Raw genomic sequence first — 13657 nt, 5'->3', positions numbered from 1 at the left:
CCATCTTCAAATCTCTTGTCTACTCATTTTCACTAACTCATATCCACATGTAGGTTTCTCTGTAGTTGGATATCAACGTGCACACACTGTTGATAGGCAAACACTTAGCCACTTACACTTTAGTCAAGATATGCTGAACATACAAAGGGCAGTCCAAAAATTCATACTTAGATTGGATAAACACTCTGCCAGACTCCTACTCTTCAGACATGCACCTTCTCCATACATCAACATCCATCACTCTTCTAAACAAAACACAGAACTGCAACTTTGATTTCCTTCAGAGAACAACAAAACTTCACACTCCTGTGGTATTTAGTACATAAGTATGAGCTGAAGGAACACTTGCTGTCATACTTTGAAAAGCATTGTTTACTAATCTAGAAACTCGGTGGACAGGCCCCATCTTGACTTTGTTGTCTCCCTGTACCCAACAACCAATAGCATGCTCTCACTAGCATTTCAATAAAAAATGATGAGTAAATGGCTATATTATTATTGAGCACAATTCTATCATTCCACTAAGGCACCACCATGTTCCAGGTCTGATAAATAAGGACAAGGAGGTTGGGACAGGCTGAATGGAGGGTGGGCGCTACAGTTCGCTCCCTGCACTCTCCAGACTTAGAAGACTAAGAGGAGGGCAGGTGGACCTGAAATCGACAACACGTGCAGTAAGAAGCAGACAAACTTTTGCTTGTTTGCATTCATCAAAATACAGCTTTGACGGTGATTAACCAGTGGCAAATCATCAACTGCACCTGCACAGTCAATGAAGAAGAAATCAAAAGTGGGACATGTGTTATCAGAGTTTTACCTAAGCAATCGCGCAGGCCAGGCCTCCAAACCACCGGAACCTGAAGGGCAATCACACAGTCTGGGGCGCCAGGATGCAGTCTCTGTTCTGAGACCTATGCTTCCAGCGCAACTTTGCAAGTTTCCCCTCCCACCGGCCTGGACACCTGGATGGGACCTACGCCCAACTCCATCCCCCATGCGCGCAGCTGGGGCTTGGCATCTTCCGCTCCCACCCACCACCGTCCATGGGACCACGGGAAAGCTGCCCTCACGATCCCACTGGCAAAAGGCCAGTGCCAAGGAGTAGGCGGGTCTGAGCGGTCGTTCATCTTAAATCCTGCTCCTCCACCCACATCCACACCGCCTAGTGTCTGCACTTCACTTGTAGAGCTAGTAAGAAGCCAGCACATCGCCCTCCATCTGGCCGCCAGAGGCTCCGCCCACAGGTCCTGCGTACTTGGTCTTTCCAGTGCACCAGGGAGGACCGAGCTGGCGCCGCACAGCCACCAGGGGGTGCACGCTGAGGACACCTCGGAGCTGAAGCTGCGAGTCAGCCTCAAGTTTAGTCCGGGAATTCTTGGGTAGAGTGCTGGAATGGCTACTCTGTTCTCAGGAGCATGCTCGATTCTGTTGACTCTAGTGAAAAATTAGTTTAGACTCTGAAATCTCCTGACCTGTTCCCTGTTAGCCGTACGCCAGGTGAAAGCCTATGAATGTAGTGAATTGAAATTACCAAAGATGTTATGCCACCAAGGATGTTTCAAGGAAACCAGTGGGAAATTAACCAATGTGTTAACTTAAGGGTAACTCAACATCAGTTTTGAGTTATTTTATGATGAAGCATACCACTAATACAAATATTATGATAATAACAAAATAGCTGCATTTATTTATGTAGTTCTAGGTGCTACCTAAAGAGTTTTCACATATTTTCTCATTTAATACAACAACCTATATATAGGTCTTATTTACTATGACTTTGAATGGTAATTGGCAAAACAGGGACCACAAACTGTATTATTTTCTGGTTTTATTGTTTGTTCTATTTAGTTATACATGACAACAGAATGCATTTTGATTCTTTGTACCAAATGGAGTGCAACTTTTCATTGCTGTTTCTATACCATGTAGATTCACACCTTCCGTGTAATCATACATGTACATAGGGTAATGATTTGTCTCATTCCATCATCTTTCCTTTCTCCTGCCCCCTCCATCCCTCCAGTTCTCTCTACACAATCCAAAGTTCCTCCATTTTCCTACCCCCTCCATGTATCAGCATCCACTTATCAGAGAAAACACTTGGCCTTTGGTTTTTTGGTATTGACTTATCTCATTTAGCATGATATTCTCCAACTTCATCCATTTACCTACAAATGCCATAATTTTATTCATCTTTATGACTGAATAATATTCCATTGTTTATATATATCACAATTTCTTTATTCATTTATCTATTGAAGGACTTCTAGGTTGGTTCCACAATCTAGCTATTGTGAATTGAACTGCTATAAACCTTGTCACGGCTGTGTCACTGTAGTATGCTGATTTTACGACCTTTGGTATAGTCAAGGAGTGGGATAACTGGGTCAAATGGTGGTTCCATTCCAAGTTTTTGAAGGAATCTCTATACTGCTTTCCAGAGTGGCTACACCAATTTTCAAACCCACCATCAATGTATGAATGTACCTTTTCCCCTACAATCTCACCAACATATGTTCTTGCTTGTATTCTTGATAATTGCCATTCTGATTGGAGTGAGATGAATCTTTAAGTATTTTTGATTTTCATTTCTCTAATTGCTAGAGATTTTGAACATTTTTTTCATGTATTTGTTGATTGTGTTTATCTTCTTCTGTAAAGTGTCTGCTCAGTTCCTTAGCCCATTTATTGATTGGGTTAATTTTTTTTTTTGGTGTTAAGTTTTTTTGAGTTTCTTATAAATTCTGGAGATTAGTGATCTATCTGAAGTGTGTATGGTAAAGATTTTCTGTCACTCTGTAGACTCTCTCTTCACATTATTTATTGTTTACTTTGCTGAGAAAAAGCTTTTTAGTTTGAATTCATCCCATTTACTGATTCTTGTTTTTATTTCTTGTACTTTGGGAGTATTGTTAAGAAAGTCTGGTCCAAAGCTCACATGATGAAGATTTGGACCTACTTTCAGAAACTGTATTATTTTCTATCATGATAAGAATATTATTTCCATGTAAATTAATCTTGGTGCTTCCATTTTAGAAGAGCACCCCCCTTCAATAAATTCATTGTTAACTACAAAGGAGTTCAATTTAGGTTGTTTTTTTTTCATAAAAACTTCAACAAAGTACAGTTTTATGAAGCTAATTTTGTGTCTTGAGTCTTCATGAATACTGATCGAGCCACCTTGTTTATGTGCCAAGCACTCCTTATGATACTAGAGATAGAGGCTACTAATCTCATGGAGCATATATTTGAAAAGGAAAAAAATAATAAAAATCTGGTAGTAATCAATGCTAAGATCAATGCTGAGACAGAAAAATTGTGTCACAGCATAGGGCCACATTGATTTTGTGCAGCACCTTTCCTGTTACCTAAGTTCTACACCAGAGGCCTAACTCTGGGTGTCCTAACAAATCTGAAATGTCCCAAAAACAAAATGGAAAAAATAATGGGGAAAAGAAAGAAAGAAACTAATCAGTGTAGTTGTAATGGAAAGACAAGTGATGTCAAATGTTTCAGTCCTGTCTTTCAGGTTTGATGTGAGCTTTGGCTTAAATAGAGAAAGAACTGAGGCCGGAGACGAGAGGTATGTGTAATAAGCAGGCGTGGTCAAACTGTGGTATGGTTTATCATTTTCTTGAGTTATGATCACACCAAGTCTTACTGGTTTTGAGGAAATTGCAGCAGCTCCAGGGACAATTTCCTCTTGCTTCATGGATTATTTATCTATTAGATCTATGATCCTGGAATGAGGGACAATTTAGTTCCTATGGGACTATACTGCTCCTGCTGAGGGAGGGCAATCTCTTCATGGTTGATCTGCCTGCAAGACTCACTGTGGAAAATGCAGGGTCATGACTGAAGACTTCTAGGCACTACTCCAGGGCTCTGGAAGGGGACACAGTAATAGCAGGCAGTTTGCGGAAAATGCCTCAGTTGTCCTGACCTTGATGTCTTCAGCCTTGAACAAAGCACATTATCAACTTTAGATGAATACTCCTTAAATAATTAATATACTTATGTTTATATAAACTAGTATAGCCATTATGAAAATGCTATGGGTCTCCACAAAACAACAACTAGAAGTAGAACTATCATATGATCCAGAGTTGAGCAGGAATCTGACCCAAATTTTAATAAGGTAAAAAAAGTGAGAAATACTAAATGAAGTCAGAGATGCCAAACTTTATCCTACTTTTAGTTACCCATTGGGCATCAGCAAGTCCAAGAGTAGAGACAGGGCTTTTTATCAAAGGCATCCTAAGTCCCTGTTTTACTCTCCTATTTGGGTGTTTTCTCAAAACCTTATGATTTATATCATTTGGTGGCTTCTCTGGAAGATCCTGTTCTATGATACTGCTACTGAGTGCTTTTTGCTTCCCGTCCTCTGTTTGACTTATTTCCTCCCATCCAGATTCTCATGCACTAAATTTATCTGCTAAAGTAATGATATCAACCACCCGCCACTCAAACAAAAGGATGCTGATTATTTTTAACTTTAACATTTCAGAGATGGGGTCCTAGCTATAAATTAAGTAGACCATTGATATAATAAGTCTGGCATTTAAAATATAGTTGACAAAGGCTAGCTGAGAGACTCCAGGTGAGCAAGTTATGTAAAACATTTAGAAGTTTTACTCTGAATGCTGTATGAAATGAGCTTATAGGGGAGAAGCAGAGACTTCAGGTTGGAGACAATTGCAATAGTCTGGGCAAAAGATGATAATTTGAGGTCCAGCATGGTAATAGTGGTGTTGCGAGTAGATATATTGAACAGGTAATGCCTAGAAGATTCACAGATTGAGAATTGTGGAGAAATAGGATTATAAAAGATGATTTCAAGGATTTGGCATTAGCATGTGGTACAATGGAGTTGCCATATGGAAGGAGGAAGACAGAACAAAGAGTATGGGGAGCTTCACGAGTTCATTTTTGTGCTGGCAGGTATGCAGACATAGGTGAATTCTCATACATTGCTGGTGGGAATGTTAACTAGTACAGCCATTATGAAAAACACTATGGGGCTCCTAAAAAAAAAAAAAAAAAAAAACACTAAAAGTAGAGCTACCATATGATCCAGCAACTACATTACTGAATGTATATCCAAAGGAAATAAAATCAGTATGTCAAAGAGATATCACTTCCATGTTTATTACAGCACTATTCATAATAGCCAAGATATGGAATCAACCTAGGTGCCTCTTTGTGGATGAATGAATAAAGAAAATGTGGCATATATATACAGTGCAATATTTTTCAGCCAAAAAAGGATGAAATTCTATCATTTAGAGCAACATGGATGAGCCTGTGTGACATTAAATAAAATAAGTCATACACAAAAAAAATCGCATATTTTCACTTAAATGCAGAAACTGAAAAAGTTGATTTCACAGAATTTGAGAGTAGAATGATTACCAGAGTCTAGGAAGAGTGAGAAGAGGGGAATGGAGAAAGAATGGTTAATGGGCACAGAGGTGCAATTGGATAGTAGGAATAACATCTAATGCTCTCTAGCACAATGAGATTCTTATGGTTGATGATAATTAATTGAATATTTCAAAATAGTATAGAGGATAGTGAATGTTTCTAACACAATGTAATGATAAAATTTTGATGTGATCAATAAATCAATTACCCTGATCTGATTATTTCACCTTGCATACACATAGCAAAATGTCACTGTATCCCATAAGTATGTACAATTATTATGTCCATTAAAATTTGTAAAATACATGTATCAAAAGCTTTTTTCAAAAGGAATTCATGTAGAGAGAAAACAACTCAATTTTGGACAGAGTATAATGAGACAGTAATACAGACCCAAGTAAAGGTTTTGAATAGTTAACTGGTAGACTATTCTAGAGTTCAAGGGAAAGGGTTAGAACTGAGCACAAATAAGGAAATCATAATTTTAGGATGGAGCTTAAGTTCAAATATCCCCAAGACAATCACTGAAAGTATAAAAAAAGAATAATCCTTGGTTAACTAATATTTAGAAATTAAGAAGAGGAGGCAGCCGAAGAGACTAGGAACAGCCAGTGATATAGAAGGAGAACAAAGAATATAGTAGCCCTAAGACCAAATGAATAAGGGTTTCAAGAGTCATGGTCTGCATCAAATGCAGTTAAGATGTGTAGTAAATGTAGGATATAAAATAAGTACTAAATTGAACAACATTATGGTTTTCAATGGTCTTGGCAAGAGGTCCAGTGCCTGAGTGAAGTGATTAAATAAAAAGAATGAGAGGAAAGAAGATGGGGACAGACCATCTCACCCCTTTTGAAGAGTTTTGGTGTAAAGGGAAACAGAAAATTGGCAGCAGTAACTACCAGGTCAAGGGCAGTTTATTCCGTTTTAAGATGGTGATGTTAGAGCATATTGAATGCTAATGGGAATAATCCAGTGGAGGTAAAATCTAACGATACCAGGGTAATGTTCTTGAGTGAGAGGAGGTGGAATCTAATGCACAAGTAGAGGGATTGGCATAGACAATAGAAGGCACAGTATGAAAACAAATTTGGTGGTGACAGCACCTGATCTCTCCTGACTCTACTGTCTAAATGAAATAAGATCTGGTGAGCTTGTGTGGGAGGGGTGTTGGGAGTTTGAGGACAGAAAGTTGTGAAATAGATGTCTAAGGAAGTGGAGAGTGAATGGACAGGAGGAATATGATACCATTGCCAAGCAGCAGTGAGGGCCACTTGAAGTTGACGGTCAGGAGACCAGGCAGCATGGTGTGTGTTGGCTGCAGGTGGGGAAGAATTAGAGAATTGAGTCTTACCAGGGTTGGATATTTTCCAGATAAATACAATAGAGTGATAATAAAGTTGGTCATATCCCCAGTGTCTAGAATACAGGTGAACACAATAGATAAGGTCCCTGTACTTGTGGAATTCAGACTCTAGTGATGAATAAATATAAAAAGAAAAGAAAGTATAAATAAATTATCAGGTATAATACTGCTAAGAAGATAATGATATTGACAATAGGGCTTGGTAGCAGATGAGTAGAGTGGGTTGAAGAGGATAGCACTAGAAAGATGACATTCAAATTAAGGTCTGAATGATGGGAAGCCAGCATTGCAAAAAAAGAGGAAGAAATTATAGGCCAAAGGGATCACAAATGCAAAGTCATTGAGATAAGATTTGTAAGGGATAATAAATGTATTTAAAAATTGGTGACAGAGGCGGGTGCAATGGAGCACACCTGCAATCCCAGTCACTTCGGAGACTGAGATACAAGGATGGCAAGTTCAGGGTAACCCTGGGCAATTTAGTGAGACTGTCTCAAAATAAAAATGACTGTAAAATGAAATAAAAGGTGAGTAAATTGAAAAGCTATGTAGCTCAATGGTAGAAAAATTACCTAGCATATGCGGGACCCTGTGTTCAATCTCTACTGCTAAAAGAAAAAAAAAATACTGAAGATGCAGTTGAAGGGATTTGCCATTGATAAGCACATGGTTAAAGGTGACAGAAAAAGATTCCAGGGAGACTCCCACAGGTGTCTACCCTGGGATATGGATGTTTGTGCCACCACTGAGGGATTATAAGACATAAAAGCTGGTTTGAGTGAAGGAAGATAATAAGTCCACCTTTAGGATGTATTGGATTTGATCCTAGAACAGTGTCTGGCCCATAGGTAGCACTGAGAAAGTACTGTTAAATGCTTGAGTGAGGGCCCTTTGGAGCAGTTCAAAAATATAGGACCTATGATTTTTATAATCTTGAGGAATAGAGAGAATATTTAATAAATGGGAAATCTAAGGCACAGAAAGTTTAGCAAACCTGTTCAGTATTTTCTAGTGTGTCAGTATTAACTGCCAGAATGAAGTGTAGCTCAATTACTTTTTCATTCATTGCTCAGGTTGTATAGTCATAATGCTTGTATTAGTTCTGTTTTATTCCTCCACAAATGGGAATGCCCTCTGACAACAGCAATAAAGTAACATTAACAGTAACCAAATCATGCCTTTTATAGATCTTAACATCAACCCCAACCAAAACAAGAATGATTGAAGCACAGTTTGTGAACAGGTTATATTTGCTGTCCACTATGTCCTTGGTCTACTGGGTTAAAATAGGATACTAGTTGGCAGCATCTAGTGAGTCAGATAGGGAGCTTCAGTAAAAGGTGTGACCATAGGGGAAAATGTTTCAGACCTCTTCTTGCATTCATTAGCTTGGACTTTTGTGCTAAGGTTAGGATTAGGTCAGTGCCCTACACTGAATTAAAAGCAACTTGGGTTTTCTTTCTCCCAAGCAAGGAAAAACTACACTTGACTTTGATGTAACTATATATCTTAGGCATCAGATTTATATAATAAATGTAAAACCTAGAGAGCCCAAGAGCCTGAGAAGATACACCAACAAGACTGTGCATTTAAGTAAAGCAGGAAGTGCTTTACAGATCTTTTGCCCAGTCACCTCTGACAATTGTCACTCCCTTTCAATACCAAAGGTAAGGGCACACACTAAAAAATTATCAAAAACTTATTGAGAACACAGGTCAGAGATTGTAGACAGGTTTGCACTGAAACTTGTCTGCGTGTCTTTCGTTTGACAGAGCAGTTCTCGTTTTCCTATTTCATTTGTTTAAAGTACTGGAATTGAACCCAAGGTTTTATGTGTGTTAGGCAAGCACTCTACTACTGAGCTACATCCCCATTCCTTTTTATTTTATTTTATTTGGGGTGTGGGTAATCTGGCTAAGTTGCCAAGGCTGGCCTCAAACTGTGATCTTCCTGAATTAGCCCCCTGTGTAATCATGATGACAAGCTTGTGCCATTGTGCCCAGCTTTTTTTTTTTAAATTGTTTTGTTGTTGTTCTAAATTATTACTTTTTTTTCAAATTGGTTACAAGCAATTTCACTCTTTTTGGTCCAGCAGGAAAATGTTTATGCAATCTACCTAGCTAGTCCCTTAAGCCTTTGAGTGTAGTACTGCTGGAGTTTAACTTTGCTGACAGATTTTCATGCAAGGAGCACATTATCTCAGCAGTAAAATTGCATAAAACTAAATGTTCCTCCTGATTCAGCCTACACTGAAATCCTAAGAACACTCTGTGACCTTCCTCTTCCTCTGGGTTGATAAGAACCCAAAGCCATCTTATGCCCTAACCTCACAAACCTTGGTCTTCGGTTTGAAAAATGTACATACCTGTTGCACATACATTTGTATTCCTGAGGTACAGTTGTAACATTTGGCCAAGGAAGTTTTTCATTTTGATACCCCAAAATGCTCAAAAGTAGCATGTAAAATAATCTTCAACATCAGAGGGCATAAATAATTTGAGAGTGCTTTCAAAAGGCCCATGATGCATAATAATTTATAGTGAGGACAATAGTAGTTGTACTATAACACTGTTGAGAACACTAAATAGACCACTTTTTAAAAAATTATTTTTAGATGTTAATCGAACTTTATTTTGTTCATTTATTTATATGCTGTGCTGAGAAATGAACCCAGTGCCTCACACATGCTAGGCAAGCGCTCTACCAGGGAGCCATAACCCCAGTCCCACCTTTTTTTTTTTTTTAAATAAGGAACAAAACACAAATTTGAATTTCCAGGGTATTGTAAAAGACCAAAATATTTTAGCTGGAAATAAATCTGGTGATCACCCAGCTGTCTGCATCTCACCAGTAAAGGCTCAAATGATCAGAGTTATCCTTCATGGTTGAGGTTCCATGTTAATCTCATTAGCTTGTGAAGTCCACAGGCATAGTGTTTTCCTCACTTTCATGACCCATAGATGTGGTCTCTGAAAGCAAACAGAATCATAGAGTGTGCTTTATCTTCTCAATTATAGTTCATGCATAGCCAACTTTGGTAGATTGTATTCCTATTCCCAACTGTCCATCTTCTCCCCTATAGGAATATTGTACATCCAGACCCTTAGTCATGTGACTTTCTGTGTCTCTCAATGGACAGAACCCATGTGCTTTGTTTTGGAATGTTTATGAACATGATGTATGAGTTGAAGTTTTAAATGTGCCTGCTTAGATTGTTCCTACTTCCTGCTAAGAAAGTTATATAAATCAAATAAGATACATGGTGATTAAAATTTTTTTCTAAACTTCCATGTAAATATTAATTCATATCATTTCAAAAAGTGTAAGTGTATACATTATGTGTGTGTCTTAATATCATCACCTGTGGAGGTGAAACTAGAGTTGTGCCTGCGTTCTCTTTCATCATGCCTCTTTATGAGTCCCGTATCTTCTTTCCATGTTAATTTTCCACCTTAGGTCTTTTGCTAATAAGGTAAAGGTAAACTGTTGTTTAATTCAATGGCTAGCCTGCACTTGTGTTTGACCCTCACCACTTAGAGTTGCACTTATCATTTGGGAAATTATCAACTATTAATATTTTCTTTATTTTTTAATTTACTATTTTATTTGTTCTGTTTAGTTACACATGACACTAGAATGTATTTTGGCATATTATACATACATGGAGTATAACTTTCCATCCTTGTGCTTGTGCATGATGTGGAGTTACACTGGACATGAATTCATATGTGAACATAGGAAAGTTATGTTCAATTCATGTTACTCTCTTTTCTCATTCCCCTCCGTTTCCTTCATTCTCCTATATCTAACATACTTCTATTTTTCCCTTACCCCACCTTATTTTGTGTTAGCGTCTGCATATCAGATAGGATATTCAGCCTTTGGTTTTCTGGGATTGGCTTATTTTACTTAGTATGATAGTCTCCATTTCTGTCCATTTATTTGCAAATGCCATAATTTAATTCTTCTTTATGGCTCAGTAATATTCCATTGTGTATATATATAACATTTCTTATCCATTCATCTATTGAAGAACATTTATGTTGGTTCCATAGTTTAGCTATTGTGAATTGAGCTGTTATAAACATTGATGTGGCTGTGTCACCGTGGTATGTTGATTTTAAATCCTTTGTGTATAAACCTAGGAGTGGGATAACTGGGTCAAATGGTGGTTCTATTCCAAGTGTTCTGAGGAATCTCCATATTGCTTTCCAGAGTGGTTGCAACAGTTTGCAGTTCCCCCAGCAATGTATGAGGGAACATTTTTCACCATATCCTTGCCAACATTTATTCTTATTTGTATTCTTGATAATTATTATTCTGACAGGAGTGAGATGAACTCTCAATGCCATTTTAATTTGTATATCTCTAATCACTAGAGATGTTGAACATTATGTATGTTTGTTGTGCGCTATTAATATTTTAAAAATAGTACAATCCTCACAGGTTAGGTAGAAGTTGCTCACATTTGCTCTTCTTATGTTCCATGGTGATAACATAATCATAAATTTACACATAGCTTAGAGGATAACTAGAAAAATACAGTTCTTCTTTGGGCAGCCCCATTCCAAAAGATATATGATATTGTAAGAGGAGGAGAAAACATTTTACTGAGTATCTAGCAGTGTCTGCTTTTTGTCTAGCCACTAAAATTCAATGTTAATTCTGCTCTTGATATGCTCCTTCCTACCCCAAAGATGACAACCCCAAACCCATCTGGCTACTGTGCCCAACTTGAATTGTATGTCTGGGTGACATGCAGTTGTCTCTCTCAGATTCAGATGTAGCTCCTTGTGGTCCAGTGATTCATTAACAGAAAGAATACCATCTGTGTTCTCCAACATCTGACAAGCCATGGTTTGACAGAAACTGGATGGTTGTAGATGAGATGTCCTTTTCTTAAGTATCCCTTGGACCTTCCACTACCATAGGTCTTGGTAGGGATGGAATGGGAAACTAATTATTCTGAAATCTCAAAGGAGATTTAGGTAACTGAAAAAAAGAATATTGCTTTATCTTGCTAGGAGGAAGTAGCATTAGACAGAAAGAAAAATCCTTGGTGACAAAAGGCACTCTTTTTGGTGGTAATCTGTGAGGACAGATACTAGTTAAATAAAGGTTTTAGTGGAAGTGTTTGAGGAGCAAAGTGAGATGAGAATTCAGAGCAAGATTAAATAGCAGCTCTTTTAAAATAAGAACTACTTGACTAGGTCATCTTGATGTGTCCATTGAAAGTTTAGTATATTTTGATGAATAACTTTTGACAGAACGACATCAAAAATTTAAAACCTTCTGCCCAGTGCTGTGGCACCCACCTATAATCCCAGTGGCTCAGTCTTTTGAAGCAGGAGGATCATAAGTTCAAAGCCAGCTTCAGAAAAGTAGTGAGACCCTAAGAACCTTAATGAGACCCTGTCTCAAAATGAAAAATAATGGGTTGTGGTTCAGTAGGTAAGTGCCCCAGATCAATCTCTCATACCCTAACCAAAGTGAAAGCATTCATTTTTATTACATACATACATACATATATAAATATGTATGTATATATACATATTTATGCACATACACACAACTCCACCTTTGATCCTCTTTTCTTTCATTCTCCCGTTAGGTGATGTGGACATTATGTGTTTCCCATTGTGTGCTTCCTATATTTTTATATAATTCAGACCATATGTTGGTCTAAGGCAGGCATCTTCCTGATGGAGTAAAATAATTCTCCAAGCCAAAGATCCATTTGTAGCCATATTTAAAAGTAGTTGAAATGAAAACAGCTATAGTTCATCTAAAAGTAGTTTAAAACATGCATGGGGATTTTAAAGTAAATTCTACCAGTAGTGTAGATCTGAAGATGCAGTCCATGAGGTGAAGAGGAGGGAGAAAAGGGGGTAGGATCACCTGTTTGAACAGATTTCCTGCAAGGCGTGTGTTCTGTATTTTGGCATTTCTATCAAGCTTGCTTGGGAGTTGTTGACAGTTTGGTTGTAGTAGGAGTTTGTCACTTTAAGGGAAAAGCAGGAAGTTAAAAGTGAATGCAGAGAGGAGGGGAGCAAAAGAGATTAGAGGACCATTCTGTCTCAAGAGGGAGTAAAATGGCACTGCCTATAACAGCCCCTGAAAACTTCAGAAGTTGTAGATGATTTTTTTGTTTTTGTTTTCTGCCCAAAGCAGTTTCACTCCACATTTTCTTCCCATTAAGAGAGGGAGAATTGCTGCCAATGAGTGAGTGGGGTGTTGGCTGAAAGGAGGTGGGACAGAACAGCTCCTCCCCATCGATTGTTGCTGCTGTTTGTACTTCTGTAGTTTATGTTTCTTTTATTACAGTAGAAAATCAGATTAACTTCCAGATTGCAGCTGAAGAATCAGCCAGATGCTTCTGGATACAGTAAGATAACACTATGGACCTTCTCAGCTCTGGGTCCTGCAGGCAACAGGGCTGCCCTATCCTGTGCAGGAGATTCCTTCTGAAGAGGGCAACCAAATCTGGCTTTCTGAAAGTCACCTTTTGTTACAGCACTTATTTGAGTGTCATGACAACGGTCTTTCTTAAAAACTGTTGACAGATTTGTGCTTTCTGTCTCGTCATTCTTTCTTTAGGACATTGCCATAGCCAGGTGAAGACCTGTGGAGACCATGACCAAGAAAAGAATTGCTATGATTGGGAGTGAATCCTGTGGACTCTCTTCTGTCAAGTCCTGCCTGGATGAAGACTTGGAATCTGTTTGCTTTGAAAGGACTGATGACATTGTAGGGCTGTGTAGGTATCAGGTAAATCTCCTTGTCCCTTAATACTTGAAGCCCTCCCTGCAGATGGATGCATGCAACATTTTATCTCATGTTAGGTAATATGAGAGCTTGACAGTAACT

The 13657-nt window shown here is 38.3% G+C and overlaps 1 long non-coding RNA gene across 1 annotated transcript in view; it reads right to left on the bottom strand.

The window, feature by feature from the left end:
- LOC306666097 overlaps positions 1-13657 on the bottom strand; it is a 646663-nt gene that overhangs the window by 120237 nt on the left and 512769 nt on the right. The window lies entirely within an intron of this gene.

Source organism: Sciurus vulgaris (genome assembly GCF_902686455.1).
Source record: "Sciurus vulgaris genome assembly, chromosome: 7".
Taxonomy (NCBI): Eukaryota; Metazoa; Chordata; class Mammalia; order Rodentia; family Sciuridae; genus Sciurus; species Sciurus vulgaris.
Note: the sequence above shows the minus strand (reverse complement) of the source record. Positions and strands in the feature narration are given on the sequence as shown.